Source organism: Oncorhynchus keta, chromosome 30 (assembly GCF_023373465.1).
Source record: "Oncorhynchus keta strain PuntledgeMale-10-30-2019 chromosome 30, Oket_V2, whole genome shotgun sequence".
Classification (NCBI taxonomy): Eukaryota; Metazoa; Chordata; class Actinopteri; order Salmoniformes; family Salmonidae; genus Oncorhynchus; species Oncorhynchus keta.
The window spans coordinates 20,491,787-20,509,297 of NC_068450.1; the positions used below are offsets into that span (position 1 = coordinate 20,491,787).

General features: G+C 45.4%; 1 protein-coding gene across 2 annotated transcripts in view; it reads right to left on the bottom strand.

Moving 5' to 3' along the window:
- LOC118374982 (PH and SEC7 domain-containing protein 2-like) overlaps window positions 1–15,827 on the bottom strand; it is a 72,194-nt gene extending 56,367 nt beyond the window's left edge. The window contains exon 1 of one of the 2 annotated variants that reach the window (XM_052486816.1): window positions 15,503–15,827. The gene's annotated coding sequence lies outside the window, so the exon portion shown is untranslated. The remainder of the gene's footprint in view (window positions 1–15,502) is intronic. The other variant, XM_052486815.1, reaches the window with a different exon arrangement.
- Between the last annotated feature and the right edge of the window lie 1,684 nt (window positions 15,828–17,511).

Consider the following 17,511-nt stretch of genomic DNA (forward strand, 5'->3'; position numbering starts at 1 on the left):
GGCAGTGAGTCTCACTCTTCATTGGTCTAGGTTGTGTTTCATTCACTGGAAACACTTATCTCCCTCACTAGCTTTAAGCACCAACTGTCAGAGCAGCTCACAGATTTCTGCACCTGTACATAGCCCACCTATAATTTAGCCCAAACAACTACCTCTTTCCCAACTGTATTTAATTAATTTATTTATTTTGCTCCTTTGCACCACATTATTTTTATTTCTACTTTGCACATTCTTCCATTGCAAAACTACCATTGCAGTGTTTTACTTGCTATATTGTATTTACTTTGCCACCATGGCCTTTTTTGCCTTTACCTCCCTTCTCACCTCATTTGCTCACATTGTATCTTAGACCTGTTTATACAGTATTATTGACTGTATGTTTGTTTTACTCCATGTGTAACTCTGTGTCGTTGTATCTGTCAAACTGCTTTGCTTTATCTTGGCCAGGTCGCAATTGTAAATGAGAACTTGTTCTCAACTTGCCTACCTGGTTAAATAAAGGTGAAATAAAAAAAGAAATAAAAAATTAGGCTGGTAGCAGCACCAGCATAAGATAATGTGGCTAATGTATTATCGGACTGTAATTGTATTATAGCAGTCAGTGTTCCTGTTATTGTGTGGCTGTAATGTAATTGGGTACTGTACAGAGAACAAGGCTTTTGGAACAAAGAACTCTTCCTGAAATTATAGTCGACTTTGGAGGAGCCGCCATTCCATCTTCCCATTTATTGTTTTCCCTACTTTTATGTTGCCGCATTAATAAAGACAAGAGTCTCTGTGCACTGACCTCGCATTGTCTGCTGATTCATCAGCATTAATAGACCGGCGGATAACCTACGGCCTTACATTAGTAGGTGTAAGCAGATTTGAGGTACGTGTTGGAGTCGGTTATGATTTGCTTGCAACTATGTCTCCAACCTCCCAACCCTATGGACCAGGTTGAACCTTCCAACCCTACGGACCAGGTTGAACCTTCCAACCCTACGGACCAGGCTGAACCTCCCAACCCTACGGACCAGGCTGAACCTCCCAACCCTACGGACCAGGTTGAACCTCCCAACCCTACGGACCAGGCTGAACCTTCCAACCCTATGGACCAGGTTGAACCTCCCAACCCTACGGACCAGGTTGAACCTTCCAACCCTACGGACCAGGCTGAACCTCCCAACCCTACGGACCAGGCTGAACCTCCCAACCCTACGGACCAGGCTGAACCTCCCAACCCTACGGACCAGGCTGAACCTCCCAACCCTACGGACCAGGCTGAACCTCCCAACCCTATGGACCAGGTTGAACCTCCCAACCCTACGGACCAGGCTGAACCTTCCAACCCTATGGACCAGGTTGAACCTCCCAACCCTACGGACCAGGTTGAACCTTCCAACCCTACGGACCAGGTTGAACCTTCCAACCCTACGGACCAGGTTGAACCTTCCAACCCTATGGACCAGGTTGAACCTCCCAACCCTACGGACCAGGTTGAACCTTCCAACCCTATGGACCAGGTTGAACCTCCCAACCCTACGGACCAGGTTGAACCTTCCAACCCTACGGACCAGGCTGAACCTCCCAACCCTACGGACCAGGTTGAACCTTACAACCCTACGGACCAGGTTGAACCTCCCACCCTATGGACCAGGTTGAACCTTCCAACCCTACGGACCAGGTTGAACCTCCCACCCTATGGACCAGGTTGAACCTCCAACCCTATGGACCAGGTTGAACCTCCCAACCCTACGGACCAGGCTGAATCTCCCAACCCTACGGACCAGGTTGAACCTCCCAACCCTACGGACCAGTTTGAACCTTCCAACCCTACGGACCAGGTTGAACCTCCCAACCCTACGGACCAGGTTGAACCTCCCAACCCTACGGACCAGGTTGAACCTTCCAACCCTACGGACCAGGTTGAACCTCCCAACCCTACGGACCAGGCTGAACCTCCCAACCCTACGGACCAGGCTGAACCTCCCAACCCTATAGACAGGCTGAAGTAAAGAGCAGACTAAAATGAATGACATAACCACATGAAGGAGATACAACAAGTGACATGCCGAGTCAGACACATTTATATAGACAGTATTATCACACCCACATTAACACTCCAACGCACACAACCAAAAAACCCAAACACAAGAATAGACAGGCAAATTCAATCAAACACTTATGTAATCAAATATCAATCAAACATCAAAGCTATGGATGTTCTGCCTCTATTTCTCACATGCACACACACCTGCGCTCTCGGTTATGTTGTTGACAGTGTTGTTGGGTGTGACTCGCCTAAACAGGAGGACAGCTATATAGAGCAGCAGTAAGAGCTCAACTGCTCAGGAGCTGGCAGATGTGTTCCCGTACCCAATGCCCATACCCCACCTCACATTGTTATGCACTGTGTGTGTGTGTGTGTATGTGTTTTAGTTTGATTGGCAGATGCTGTGATAGTATTAAAGGGGAATTGATAAGGCCTAAGTGCCCATTGTTCTGCTGGCCAAACCAGAATTCACTTACTTGCTCCAAAGACGCACATGCACGCACACACACAGACACACTTCATCTGCCAATCAAGTTGAAATACTACAGACAAGAACCAGTGTCTCTCTAAGACCTCCTTCTCTCATTCTCTCCGTCACACACACACACACACACACACACACACACACACACACACACACACACACACACACACACACACACACACACACACACACACACACACACACACACACACACACACACACACACACACACACACACACACACACACACACACACACACCTGCACGCACACACACACACAGAGGTCTGGTTGGTTATTTATTGATCAAGATAAGGCTCCATACTAAAGAAAACACTTTAGCACAAATAATTACTACTGAGAATTTCTACTAAGAACTACTACTGAGAACTACAACCGAGAGTTACTACCGAGAACAACTAATGATAACTACTACTGGGAACTACTACTGAGAACTACTACTGAGAACTACCACTGAGAATTACTACAGAGAACTACCACTGAGAACAACTACTGAGAACTACTATTGAGAATTACTACTAAGAATTACTACTGAGAACTACTACTGAGAACAACTACTGAGAACTACTACTGAGAACTACCACTGAGAATTACTACTGAGAATGACAAGTTATTCAACAGGCAGCATGTTGTATCGACAAGCAACATGTTGTATCTACAGGCAGCATATTATATCTACAGGCAGCATGTTGGATCTACAAGCAGCATGTTATATCAAGAGGCAGAACGTTGTATCTACAGGCAGCATGTTATATATACAGGCAGAACATTGCAACAACATGCAGCATGTTGTATCTACAGCCAGCAATTTGTATCTACAGGCAGAACATTGTATCAACAGGCATCACGTTGTATATACAGGCAGCATGTTATATATACAGGCAGCATGTTATATATACAGGCAGCATGCTATATTTACAGGAAGCATGTTATATATACAGGCAGCATGTTATATATACAGCAGCACGGAAAATATACAGGCAGCATGTTGTATCTACAAGCATCATGTTATATATTCAGGCAGCATGTTAAATATATAGCTAATTTTTATATATACAGGCAGCATGTTATATCTACAGGCAGAATGTTATATATACAGGAAGCATGTTATATACACAGTTAGCATGTTATATCTACAGACAGCAAGATATATCTAAAGGCAGCATGTTGTATCTACAGGCAGCATTTAATATCTAGAGGCAGCATGTTACATCTGCAGGCATCATGTTGTATCTACAGGTAGAACGTTGCATGTTGTATCAAGATGCAGCATGTCGTATCTACAGGCAGCATGTGGTATCTACAGGCAGCATGTGGTATCTACAGGCAGCATGTCGTATCTACAGGCAGCATGTCGTATCTACAGGCAGTATGTGGTATCTACAGGCAGCATGTGGTATCTACAGGCAGCATGTCGTATCTACAGGCAGCATGTCGTATCTACAGGCAGCATGTCGTATCTACAGGCAGCATGTCGTATCTACAGGCAGTATGTGGTATCTACAGGCAGCATGTGGTATCTACAGGCAGCATGTGGTATCTACAGGCAGCATGTGGTATCTACAGGCAGCATGTGGTATCTACAGGCAGTATGTTGTATCTACAGGCAGTATGTTGTATCTGAAGGCAGCATGTGGTATCTACAGGCAGCATGTGGTATCTACAGGCAGCATGTCGTATCTACAGGCAGCATGTCGTATCTACAGGCAGCATGTGGTATCTACAGGCAACATGTTGTATCTACAGGCAGCATGTCGTATCTACAGGCAGCATGTTATATCTACAGGCAGCATGTTTACCCTACAGGCAGTATGTTGTATCTACAGGCAGTATGTTGTATCTGAAGGCAGCATGTGGTATCTACAGGCAGCATGTGGTATCTACAGGCAGCATGTGGTATCTACAGGCAGCATGTGGTATCTACAGGCAGCATGTGGTATCTACAGGCAGCATGTTGTATCTACAGGCAGTATGTTGTATCTGAAGGCAGCATGTGGTATCTACAGGCAGCATGTCGTATCTACAGGCAGCATGTTATATCTACAGGCAGCATGTCGTATCTACAGGCAGCATGTCGTATCTACAGGCAGCATGTCGTATCTACAGGCAGCATGTCGTATCTACAGGCAGCATGTTATATCTACAGGCAGCATGTCGTATCTACAGGCAGCATGTCGTATCTACAGGCAGCATGTGGTATCTACAGGCAGCATGTGGTATCTACAGGCAGCATGTTGTATCTACAGGCAGTATGTTGTATCTGAAGGCAGCATGTCGTATCTACAGGCAGCATGTGGTATCTACAGGCAGCATGTTATATCTACAGGCAGTATGTTGTATCTGAAGGCAGCATGTGGTATCTACAGGCAGCATGTCGTATCTACAGGCAGCATGTCGTATCTACAGGCAGCATGTCGTATCTACAGGCAGCATGTGGTATCTACAGGCAGCATGTGGTATCTACAGGCAGCATGTGGTATCTACAGGCAGCATGTCGTATCTACAGGCAGCATGTTGTATCTACAGGCAGCATGTCGTATCTACAGGCAGTATGTTGTATCTGAAGGCAGCATGTGGTATCTACAGGCAGTATGTTGTATCTGAAGGCAGTATGTTGTATCTGAAGGCAGTATGTTGTATCTGAAGGCAGCATGTCGTATCTACAGGCAGCATGTGGTATCTACAGGCAGCATGTGGTATCTACAGGCAGCATGTGGTATCTACAGGCAGCATGTGGTATCTACAGGCAGCATGTGGTATCTACAGGCAGCATGTGGTATCTACAGGCAGCATGTGGTATCTACAGGCAGCATGTGGTATCTACAGGCAGCATGTTGTATCTACAGGCAGCATGTCGTATCTACAGGCAGCATGTCGTATCTACAGGCAGCATGTTGTATCTACAGGCAGCATGTCGTATCTACAGGCAGCATGTCGTATCTACAGGCAGCATGTCGTATCTACAGGCAGCATGTGGTATCTACAGGCAGCATGTTGAATCTGAAGGCAGCATGTGGTATCTACAGGCAGCATGTCGTATCTACAGGCAGCATGTCGTATCTACAGGCAGCATGTCGTATCTACAGGCAGCATGTGGTATCTACAGGCAGCATGTCGTATCTACAGGCAGCATGTGGTATCTACAGGCAGTATGTTGTATCTGAAGGCAGCATGTGGTATCTACAGGCAGCATGTCGTATCTACAGGCAGCATGTCGTATCTACAGGCAGCATGTCGTATCTACAGGCAGCATGTGGTATCTACAGGCAGCATGTGGTATCTACAGGCAGCATGTTGTATCTACAGGCAGTATGTTGTATCTGAAGGCAGCATGTGGTATCTACAGGCAGCATGTGGTATCTACAGGCAGCATGTGGTATCTACAGGCAGCATGTGGTATCTACAGGCAGCATGTGGTATCTACAGGCAGCATGTGGTATCTACAGGCAGCATGTGGTATCTACAGGCAGCATGTGGTATCTACAGGCAGCATGTGGTATCTACAGGCAGCATGTGGTATCTACAGGCAGCATGTTGTATCTACAGGCAGTATGTTGTATCTGAAGGCAGCATGTCGTATCTACAGGCAGCATGTGGTATCTACAGGCAGCATGTGGTATCTACAGGCAGCATGTGGTATCTACAGGCAGCATGTGGTATCTACAGGCAGCATGTTGTATCTACAGGCAGTATGTTGTATCTGAAGGCAGCATGTGGTATCTACAGGCAGCATGTGGTATCTACAGGCAGCATGTCGTATCTACAGGCAGCATGTCGTATCTACAGGCAGCATGTCGTATCTACAGGCAGCATGTCGTATCTACAGGCAGTATGTTGTATCTGAAGGCAGCATGTGGTATCTACAGGCAGCATGTCGTATCTACAGGCAGCATGTCGTATCTACAGGCAGCATGTCGTATCTACAGGCAGCATGTGGTATCTACAGGCAGCATGTGGTATCTACAGGCAGCATGTTGTATCTACAGGCAGTATGTTGTATCTGAAGGCAGCATGTGGTATCTACAGGCAGCATGTGGTATCTACAGGCAGCATGTGGTATCTACAGGCAGCATGTGGTATCTACAGGCAGCATGTGGTATCTACAGGCAGCATGTGGTATCTACAGGCAGCATGTGGTATCTACAGGCAGCATGTGGTATCTACAGGCAGCATGTGGTATCTACAGGCAGCATGTTGTATCTACAGGCAGTATGTTGTATCTGAAGGCAGCATGTCGTATCTACAGGCAGCATGTCGTATCTACAGGCAGCATGTCGTATCTACAGGCAGCATGTTATATCTACAGGCAGCATGTTATATCTACAGGCAGCATGTGGTATCTACAGGCAGCATGTGGTATCTACAGGCAGTATGTGGTATCTACAGGCAGCATGTTGTATCTACAGGCAGTATGTTGTATCTGAAGGCAGCATGTGGTATCTACAGGCAGCATGTGGTATCTACAGGCAGCATGTTGTATCTACAGGCAGCATGTCGTATCTACAGGCAGCATGTCGTATCTACAGGCAGCATGTTGTATCTACAGGCAGCATGTCGTATCTACAGGCAGCATGTCGTATCTACAGGCAGCATGTTGTATCTACAGGCAGCATGTCGTATCTACAGGCAACATGTTGTATCTACAGGCAGCATGTTGTATCTACAGGCAGCATGTCGTATCTACAGGCAGCATGTCGTATCTACAGGCAGCATGTCGTATCTACAGGCAGCATGTTATATCTACAGGCAGCATGTTGTATCTACAGGCAGCATGTGGTATCTACAGGCAGTATGTTGTATCTACAGGCAGTATGTTGTATCTGAAGGCAGCATGTGGTATCTACAGGCAGCATGTTGTATCTACAGGCAGCATGTGGTATCTACAGGCAGCATGTCGTATCTACAGGCAGTATGTTGTATCTGAAGGCAGCATGTCGTATCTACAGGCAGCATGTCGTATCTACAGGCAGCATGTCGTATCTACAGGCAGCATGTGGTATCTACAGGCAACATGTTGTATCTACAGGCAGCATGTCGTATCTACAGGCAGCATGTTATATCTACAGGCAGCATGTTATATCTACAGGCAACATGTTTACCCTACAGGCAGTATGTTGTATCTGAAGGCAGCATGTGGTATCTACAGGCAGCATGTGGTATCTACAGGCAGCATGTCGTATCTACAGGCAGCATGTCGTATCTACAGGCAGCATGTGGTATCTACAGGCAACATGTTGTATCTACAGGCAGCATGTCGTATCTACAGGCAGCATGTTGTATCTACAGGCAGTATGTTGTATCTACAGGCAGCATGTTGTATCTACAGGCAGTATGTTGTATCTGAAGGCAGCATGTCGTATCTACAGGCAGCATGTGGTATCTACAGGCAGTATGTTGTATCTACAGGCAGCATGTCGTATCTACAGGCAGCATGTCGTATCTACAGGCAGCATGTCGTATCTACAGGCAGTATGTTGTATCTGAAGGCAGCATGTCGTATCTACAGGCAGCATGTGGTATCTACAGGCAGTATGTTGTATCTACAGGCAGCATGTCGTATCTACAGGCAGCATGTCGTATCTACAGGCAGCATGTCGTATCTACAGGCAGCATGTGGTATCTACAGGCAACATGTTGTATCTACAGGCAGCATGTCGTATCTACAGGCAGCATGTTATATCTACAGGCAGCATGTTATATCTACAGGCAACATGTTTACCCTACAGGCAGCATGTTATATCTACAGGCAACATGTTTACCCTACAGGCAGCATGTGGTATCTACAGGCAGTATGTTGTATCTGAAGGCAGCATGTGGTATCTACAGGCAGCATGTTGTATCTACAGGCAGCATGTGGTATCTACAGGCAGCATGTGGTATCTACAGGCAGCATGTTGTATCTACAGGCAGCATGTCGTATCTACAGGCAGCATGTCGTATCTACAGGCAGCATGTCGTATCTACAGGCAGCATGTGGTATCTACAGGCAGTATGTTGTATCTGAAGGCAGCATGTTGTATCTACAGGCTGCATTATATGTCTACAGGCAGCATGATAAATCTACAGGTATCATGTGGTATCTACAGGGAGCATGTTGTATGTGCAGACAGCATGCAACAGCTACAGGCAGAACATTGTACCTACATGCAGCATGTTGTATCTACAGGCAACATGTTATATTACAGACAGCATGTTATATCTACAAGCAGAATGCTGTAGCAGCATGTTGTATCTACAGGCAGCATGTTATATCTACAGGCAGCATGTTGTATCTACAGGCAGCATGTGGTATCTACAGGCAGCATGTCGTATCTACAGGCAACATGTTGTATCTACAGGCTGCATTATATGTCTACAGGCAGCATGATAAATCTACAGGTAGCATGTGGTATCTACAGGCAGCATGTTGTATCTACAGGCAGCATGTCGTATCTACAGGCAGCATGTTGTATCTACAGGCAGCATGTGGTATCTACAGGCAACATGTTGTATCTACAGGCAGCATGTCGTATCTACAGGCAGTATGTCGTATCTACAGGCAGCATGTGGTATCTACAGGCAACATGTTGTATCTACAGGCAGCATGTCGTATCTACAGGCAGTATGTCGTATCTACAGGCAGCATGTCGTATCTACAGGCAGCATGTCGTATCTACAGGCAGCATGTCGTATCTACAGGCAACATGTTGTATCTACAGGCTGCATTATATGTCTACAGGCAGCATGATAAATCTACAGGTAGCATGTGGTATCTACAGGGAGTATGTTGTATGTGCAGACAGCATGCAACAGCTACAGGCAGAACATTGTACCTACATGCAGCATGTTGTATCTACAGGCAACATGTTATATTACAGACAGCATGTTGTATCTACAGGCAACATGTTATATTACAGACAGCATGTTGTATCTACAGGCTGCATGTTCAACCTACAGGCAGCATTTTGTATCTGAAGGCAGCATGTTGTATCTACAGGCAGCAGGTTTAACCTACATGCAGCATGATATAGCTACAGGTAGCATGTATTATCTACAGGCAGCATATTGTATCTACAGGCTGCATTTTATATCTACAGGAAGGATGTTGAATCTACAGGCAGCATGGTGTACCTACAGGCAGCATGTTGTATCTAAAGGCAGCATGTATCTACAGGCAGCATGTTGAATCTACAGGCAGCATGTTGTATGTACAGGAAGCATGATGTAGCAGCACGTTGTATCTACAGGCAGCATGTTATATTTAGAGGCAGGTTGTTATATCAACAGGCAGGTTGTTGTAGCAGGATGTTGTATCTACAGGCAGCATGTTGTATCTACAGGCAGCATTTAATATCTAGAGGCAGCATGTTATATCTACAGGATGCATGTTGTATATGCAGGAAGCATGTTACATCTGCAGGCATCATGTTGTATCTACAGGTAGAACGTTGATCTACAGGCTGCATGATAAATCACCAGGCAGCATGTTGTTTATACAGACAGCATGTTCAACCTACAGGCATCATGTTGTAAAAGCCACTTTGAAAAGAAGGTCGACGACATCCGATCCTCGTTTGCTAAGTCAAACGACACCGCTGGTTCTGCTCACACTGCCCTACCCTGTGCTCTGACCTCTTTCTCCCCTCTCTCTCCAGATGAAATCTCGCGTCTTGTGACGGCCGGCCGCCCAACAACCTGCCCGCTCGACCCTATCCCCTCCTCTCTTCTTCAGACCATTTCCGGAGACCTTCTCCCTTACCTCACCTCGCTCATCAACTCATCCCTGACCGCTGGCTACGTCCCTTCCGTCTTCAAGAGAGCGAGAGTTGCACCCCTTCTGAAAAAACCTACACTCGATCCCTCCGATGTCAACAACTACAGACCAGTATCCCTTCTTTCTTTTCTCTCCAAAACTCTTGAACGTGCCGTCCTTGGCCAGCTCTCCCGCTATCTCTCTCAGAATGACCTTCTTTATCCAAATCAGTCAGGTTTCAAGACTAGTCATTCAACTGAGACTGCACTTCTCTGTATCACGGAGGCGCTCCGCATCGCTAAAGCTAACTCTCTCTCCTCTGCTCTCATCCTTCTAGACCTATCGGCTGCCTTCGATACTGTGAACCATCAGATCCTCCTCTCCGCCCTCTCCGAGTTGGGCATCTCCGGCGCGGCCCACGCTTGGATTGCGTCCTACCTGACAGGTCGCTCCTACCAGGTGGCGTGGCGAGAATCTGTCTCCTCACCACGCGCTCTCACCACTGGTGTCCCCCAGGGCTCTGTTCTAGGCCCTCTCCTATTCTCGCTATACACCAAGTCACTTGGCTCTGTCATAACCTCACATGGTCTCTCCTATCATTGCTATGCAGACGACACACAATTAATCTTCTCCTTTCCCCCTTCTGATGACCAGGTGGCGAATCGCATCTCTGCATGTCTGGCAGACATATCAGTGTGGATGACGGATCACCACCTCAAGCTGAACCTCGGGAAGACGGAGCTGCTCTTCCTCCCGGGGAAGGACTGCCCGTTCCATGATCTCGCCATCACGGTTGACAACTCCATTGTGTCCTCCTCCCAGAGCGCTAAGAACCTTGGCGTGATCCTGGACAACACCCTATCGTTCTCAACTAACATCAAGGCGGTGGCCCGTTCCTGTAGGTTCATGCTCTACAACATCCGCAGAGTACGACCCTGCCTCACACAGGAAGCGGCGCAGGTCCTAATCCAGGCACTTGTCATCTCCCGTCTGGATTACTGTAACTCACTGTTGGCTGGGCTCCCTGCCTGTGCCATTAAACCCCTACAACTCATCCAGAACGCCGCAGCCCGTCTGGTGTTCAACCTTCCCAAGTTCTCTCACGTCACCCCGCTCCTCCGCTCTCTCCACTGGCTTCCAGTTGAAGCTCGCATCCGCTACAAGACCATGGTGCTTGCCTACGGAGCTCTGAGGGGAACGGCACCTCAGTACCTCCAGGCTCTGATCAGGCCCTACACCCAAACAAGGGCACTGCGTTCATCCACCTCAGGCCTGCTCACCTCCCTACCACTGAGGAAGTACAGTTCCCGCTCAGCCCAGTCAAAACTGTTCGCTGCTCTGGCTCCCCAATGGTGGAACAAACTCCCTCACGACGCCAGGACAGCGGAGTCAATCACCACCTTCCGGAGACACCTGAAACCCCACCTCTTTAAGGAATACCTAGGATAGGATAAAGTAATCCTTCTCATCCCCCCCCCCCCTTAAAAGATTTAGATGCACTATTGTAAAGTGGCTGTTCCACTGGATGTAATAAGGTGAATGCACCAATTTGAAAGTCGCTCTGGATAAGAGCGTCTGCTAAATGACTTAAATGTAAATGTAAATATAGGCAGGCAGCATGTTCTATCTCCAAGCAGCATGCTGTATCTACAGGCAGCACAGGCAGAACGTTATATGCACGCACTAGAGACATTATATCCAGATATACAGTAGCCTCACAAACACACAAGCTCACACACAGACACACATGCACAGGCATGCACACACGCACACACACACAAACACACACTTCAGTAGACTGGCTACAGTTGCTGGCTCGGTGACTGATTCTTTCTCCAGCGCATGTCATTGTTCCTTAAGGCAAATGAATACAAACCGCCCTACTAGCCACTCCAGCCCAGTGAACCATGAAAATCTGCATCTCACCCTGATATGTCACTTCTATTGCATCAAGATCAGACTTCGTGTTGCATTGTGTCATTATAGCTCTTTACAATGACTTCATCTAATTCGTGCCATGGCATCAATCTTATTGTAACCCCAATTTTCTTTTTTTATTGGCTGCTAATTCACTTTTTTCCTAGAAAATAAATGGAAAGGGGTGGATGAGATTGGCGAGAGGGAGAGTGAGAGAGGAGAGAGAGTGGGAGAGAGAGAGGAGAGCAAGTGGGAGAGAGAGTTGGAAAGCATTTTAGGTAGCGTCTTGTGTTTGGGGACTTGCTGGTGCAAGGGTGTCTGCACTGGTGTAGCACACACTCCTGCATCTTCCGCAAGGCAGGGGGTCCCGCAAGCTTTTGGGGGCCCCCAACCCCACCCCAGAGGTCGGCCTCCCAGATATAATGTGATCAGCTCATGAGCTATGAAATGTTTAAAATTACAGGATTTTTTATATTTTTTATTTTCTCTCAGCCTCATGGCAAAATGTGTCGCAGCGAGTGGCGCAGCGGTCTAAGGCACTGCATCTCAGTGCTTGAGGCGTCACTACACGCCTCAAGCGTCTGTAGTCTTTTTGTTCTTAACTGACTTGCCTAGTTAAATAAAGGTTAAATAAAATGTAAAACATTTGTAGAATAGCAGAAAATTTGCTCAGAGATTTTTGAAAGAAAACTTTTGTAATTAAATGTATTTTATTTTATTTATTTTATTTCAGCTTAAAATGTACATTCAGGGCCTTCCGAGTGGCGCAGCGGTCTAATATGCACTGCTTCGCAGTGCATGAGGTGTCACTACAGACCCAGGTTCGATCCCAGGCTGTGTCACAGTCGGTCGTGACCGAGAGACCCATGAGGCGGTGCAAAATTGGGCCAACGTTGTTCGGGTTAGGGGAGGGTTTGGCTGGAATGTCCTTGTCCCATCGTGCTCTAGCGATTCCTTGTGGCGGGCTGGGCACCTGCAAGCTGACTTAGGTCGCCAGCTAGACAGTGTTTCCTCTGACACATTGTTGCAGCTGGCTTCCGGGTAAGGGAGCAGTGTGTCAAGAAGTAGTGTGGCTTGACAGGGTCGTGTTTCGGAGGTCGCATGTCTCTTGACCTTCGCCTCTCCCAAGTCCATAGGGCAGTTGCAGCAATGGAACTATACTGAAACTACTAATTGGAAAAATGGGTAAAAGAAAAAATATTAAAAATACATTTAGATTTAGGGCAATTTTATAAGGGAAAATATTTGTTTTGGGAATTTTCTAAATGCTTTCAAAATTATTCATTTCCATGTCGGCTCTATACCTGGAAATGTCCTTGTCCAGAGCAAAGTATCCCAATTTAAAACGTTTTTAAAAAAGTGTTTCAACTTCTAACAAGGGACAATAATGGATACTAACTGAACAATTATCTTATGCAATAGCCCTCTGTGACTTTAAATAATATTTATCTCAAAACTGTGATTCCTAAAAGATAGGAATTTTGGTTCAAATATGTTACATTCAATTAGGTTTTAGAGTCGTAAAGCAACTGAGGAAAAACAAAATTGCTGCTGTGTATACATACCACTTGAAAGAAGAAAATTTATATTTTTGTCAACTCCATAAAAATCAACTCCGCCAGAGTGCTGAAAATTCTGATAGAATGGTTCTGTTTTTATTGGGGACTTTCAAATGAATCATTTTCCATATTTTACAAATATTTGATTTGAAATGGTAGTTTTAGAGAAGAAAAAATATATCTGTTTTGAGTGTCTGTTGTCAACTCTGTCAGCAGCTTGTCAACTCTGTCAGCAGCTTGTCAACTCCCATCAATATTATTTGGTCAATATTCAGAAAAAGTATTTTGATCACTATTCTACAACATATGCTTACACAATTGAAGTATTTGCTGTACTATACCTAAGGGATAATGTTTGCTTTTTAAATGTTATTTTATTTTCTAAATCTATAAAAACATTTCAAAATGCCAACGAAATGTTTGGAGATTTGCATTACATATTTGAATAATCTAATAATAGAATTAAACTATCAAGGCCTTTAAACACTTGTTGGACAATAATTGTACAAATTAAATGCTTTTTTATGATTTTATGGTGTCTGGGGAGTTGATATGAATTAAGTTAGTGGCATTTGTTATTTTATATGGTTTGATAGCTTATACTTTGGTCTATCAAACTATATATTTCAAATGTTGTTAATATTAAGACAATTATTTGTGTTATTTTTTTTTTGATTGTCCAATCTTTCAAGAATCCCTGAGCTCTAAAACAGCTAACTTTTCTCTCAGCTTCATGGCAAAATGTGTTAAATAGCTATAATAGTCCTACTGCACATTTTTCTCTCTTCCGCCTGGAGATTTATTTTTTACCCACCCGTCTAACAGCGCTACGCCACTGGGTGTCTGGATGTCTGACGCCTCGATTGAAGGGCTGAATTAATTTGCGAGAAGAGAAGCACTTACAGACGGTTAACAATTGGGCTATGAATCAAAACGTTATTTAGCCGTGTATTCAAATGAGCTCAGGTTTTCAGGACAGGAGACTTGACGTCCCAAGAAGCATTATTACAATGGGTTTAAACTTGAAGGATAAATACTATAATTAAGATAATAGCGCCTCGTGGCTCAGGGGTGAGAGGACTGTTATCAGACACCTGTTCCGAACAACCCATCTTTCGTAGGAGTGTGGGACCCACAGCACTGGCCAATCCTGTAGCCTACATCTATTTTACTCAAATGTGTACCCTGGAATAGCTACAAAAGACAGAAACACAAGACAGACTGCTCTGCACACACTCTCACTCTCATTCACACACATAGAGCCCGCTCGCAGCCTAGATGCAGACATTTTCTCCCAACCTCCTCGAGCAGTAACCATGACAACAGGATGGTTGGGAGACACTGCTCGCGTTAAATGAGACCGGTGCTTTTCTCTTCCTCTCCAAAATAGACCTTGGTCGCTTTTCAAGATCGACTCACTTTTCTCCCTCTGCTCAGTTGAGGGTAGAAACCCCCGAAACAAAACCCCGTGGCCCACACACTGCATATTAACTCAATAGACAGAGAGAGTCCAAGGCCCCACCGGTAGACTAAAACGACAGGAAGAAACATGCATCCCCTTCCACTTTCCTCTGTGCATTTTTGTCCTGGTACAAGGATATGGATTTGGAAAAGAAAGCCTTTCAATTATCCCATTTAATCGGATTCCAGATTATTATTCGGATGGCTATAATTTGTGAACGCAAAATCTATCTACAGCCTAGCTATAATAACATTAAATTCACAACAATATCAGGCATCCACTATTGCACTCACCAACAAAATGCGTTGAATCAAAGGTAGCCTGAAAAGCCAGTTCTGCACTGCAGTTTCAGGTTGTATTCTCTCTCGGTCCATCCATCCACGCGGGAGAACATAGACCGTGGGTCTGTTTGGTCCTCGTCGTGCCGCGTCCTTCCGGACTGGTACCGTGTAATCTGCCCAGCAAGCGACTCCTCACCGCTCGGACTCTGGCGGTACAGTAGGCTAGTCTCGCCTCCACTCACTGGCTCAGGCATGGGGGAGGTCCAGTCGGTGGGAAATGGGAAGACCGATTGCGCGTGGATGGGGGCGTCTGTGTAAACGAGCGGATGTGCAGTCGCGTCCCTCTCCTCCCCTGCTGCACGCGAGGAGCATCGATCTCCAGTCTCCAATCAGTGTTCTGAGGCGCGCGGGCAGTGTGGGACTGTCTGTGTCTCGAGCCTGTGTTATGATTCCATTTACCATTAACTCAAGATGGAGAGGTTTGGCTTACTTATAGCCACATAAATACATACTCTTTTTACTAATTTGGCTATAGTTTACATGGCGTAAAGGGCCTTTATCCATGTGTCTTTGTCCCACTGTCTTTATTCCAGTGTCTTTATTCCAGTGCCTTTATTCCAGTGTCAGCATATCCACATAGATGACATATGCACTGTTAGGTTATGTAAAACAGGATACATGGATATTTTATATGGTTTCTGTAAAATATATATATTTTGCAGGCAATTTTTGTGTTACTAAAGGAAGCAGGCTTGACATGTCCCTTACATAAATCAATGGATAGGATTTATCTTTGAGTATAACAACAATATATTTCTCTATCAAATGCCATGTTACAGGAAGTATATTTTATCTCAAAAGTACTACCAGTATCCCCCATTGACCTGACTGCAGCATACATTGACGGGACTGCTTGTTCTCAGATGGATGTGATAGGTAATACCTGTGACAGACAGGAGGGTTCAAAGTTCATGGGAAGGAACGCTTTGGTAACAGTTTCACTGAGGAAAGTTTAGGTGCTTTTAGCTATGCTTTAGGTAGCTCTGGTACTTACATAATCTCTGCACCCTGAACCAAATTAGCCAAGGTTGAGGTGAGAGACTGGTCTACAAGAAAAGGGTGTTGTTTTCACTTTCCTGCCTGGGAATAAACTTGTAGGAGAAGAACAACACAGGCAATGTATAGTCCTGTGTGGTTCAGTTAGTAAGATTGTGGCACTAGCAACACCAAGGTTGTTGGTTCAATTCCCTTATGGATTACATATAAAAAATGTATGTACTCACTGCACTGTAAGTCACTTGGGAGGAAAGCTTCTTCTAAGTGGCCTAATATTATTATTTAGCACAAATTCTGTAAAATGAAAGCATTGTCAATCTATATTATACTAGATAGGATGAATGATTTGGCTTGGATTACTTCAGTGGCTGACAACAAGAGGTTGAGTATTGATGGAGCCTGTGCTAATAATGCCCTTGACATAGGAGTAGAGGACATCCCACCCCTCCATCCATGCCATCCCTCTCACTCTCTCTCGCTCTCCCTACCTCCCTTCCAAACACCTGCATCAGTGACGCCAAGTCAAAAAGCAGAACGAGGCTTCGTTCAGGAAGGCAAAGTTGTATAACATTCAAAGTTGTGACGATCACCAGAACAATTAGCATTGTCCTTGCAACACCCTTTAAATAGTGTCTCACTTTAGTTCTATGGGTGCTTCTCAAGGGCATGTTCAAGAGCAGCAGACATTACTGTACTTTGCAGCATTCTACAACCATACATTTGATTCTGCTCAAGTCTGTTTCCTTTTGTAAACGGTTCTAACCTGTGTGTTCATCCTGGATGTACAATGTATCAGTGATGCTGCCAACCTATACAGAACAACCTCACACCCATTAGACACCTCGGCCAAGGAGGAACACAGCAATCAATAACACATGAAAGACAGACTGGGGGAGGTGGAGAGGTGCATCAGAGAGAAAGACAGACTGGGGGAGGTGGAGAGGTGCATCAGAGAGAAAGACAGA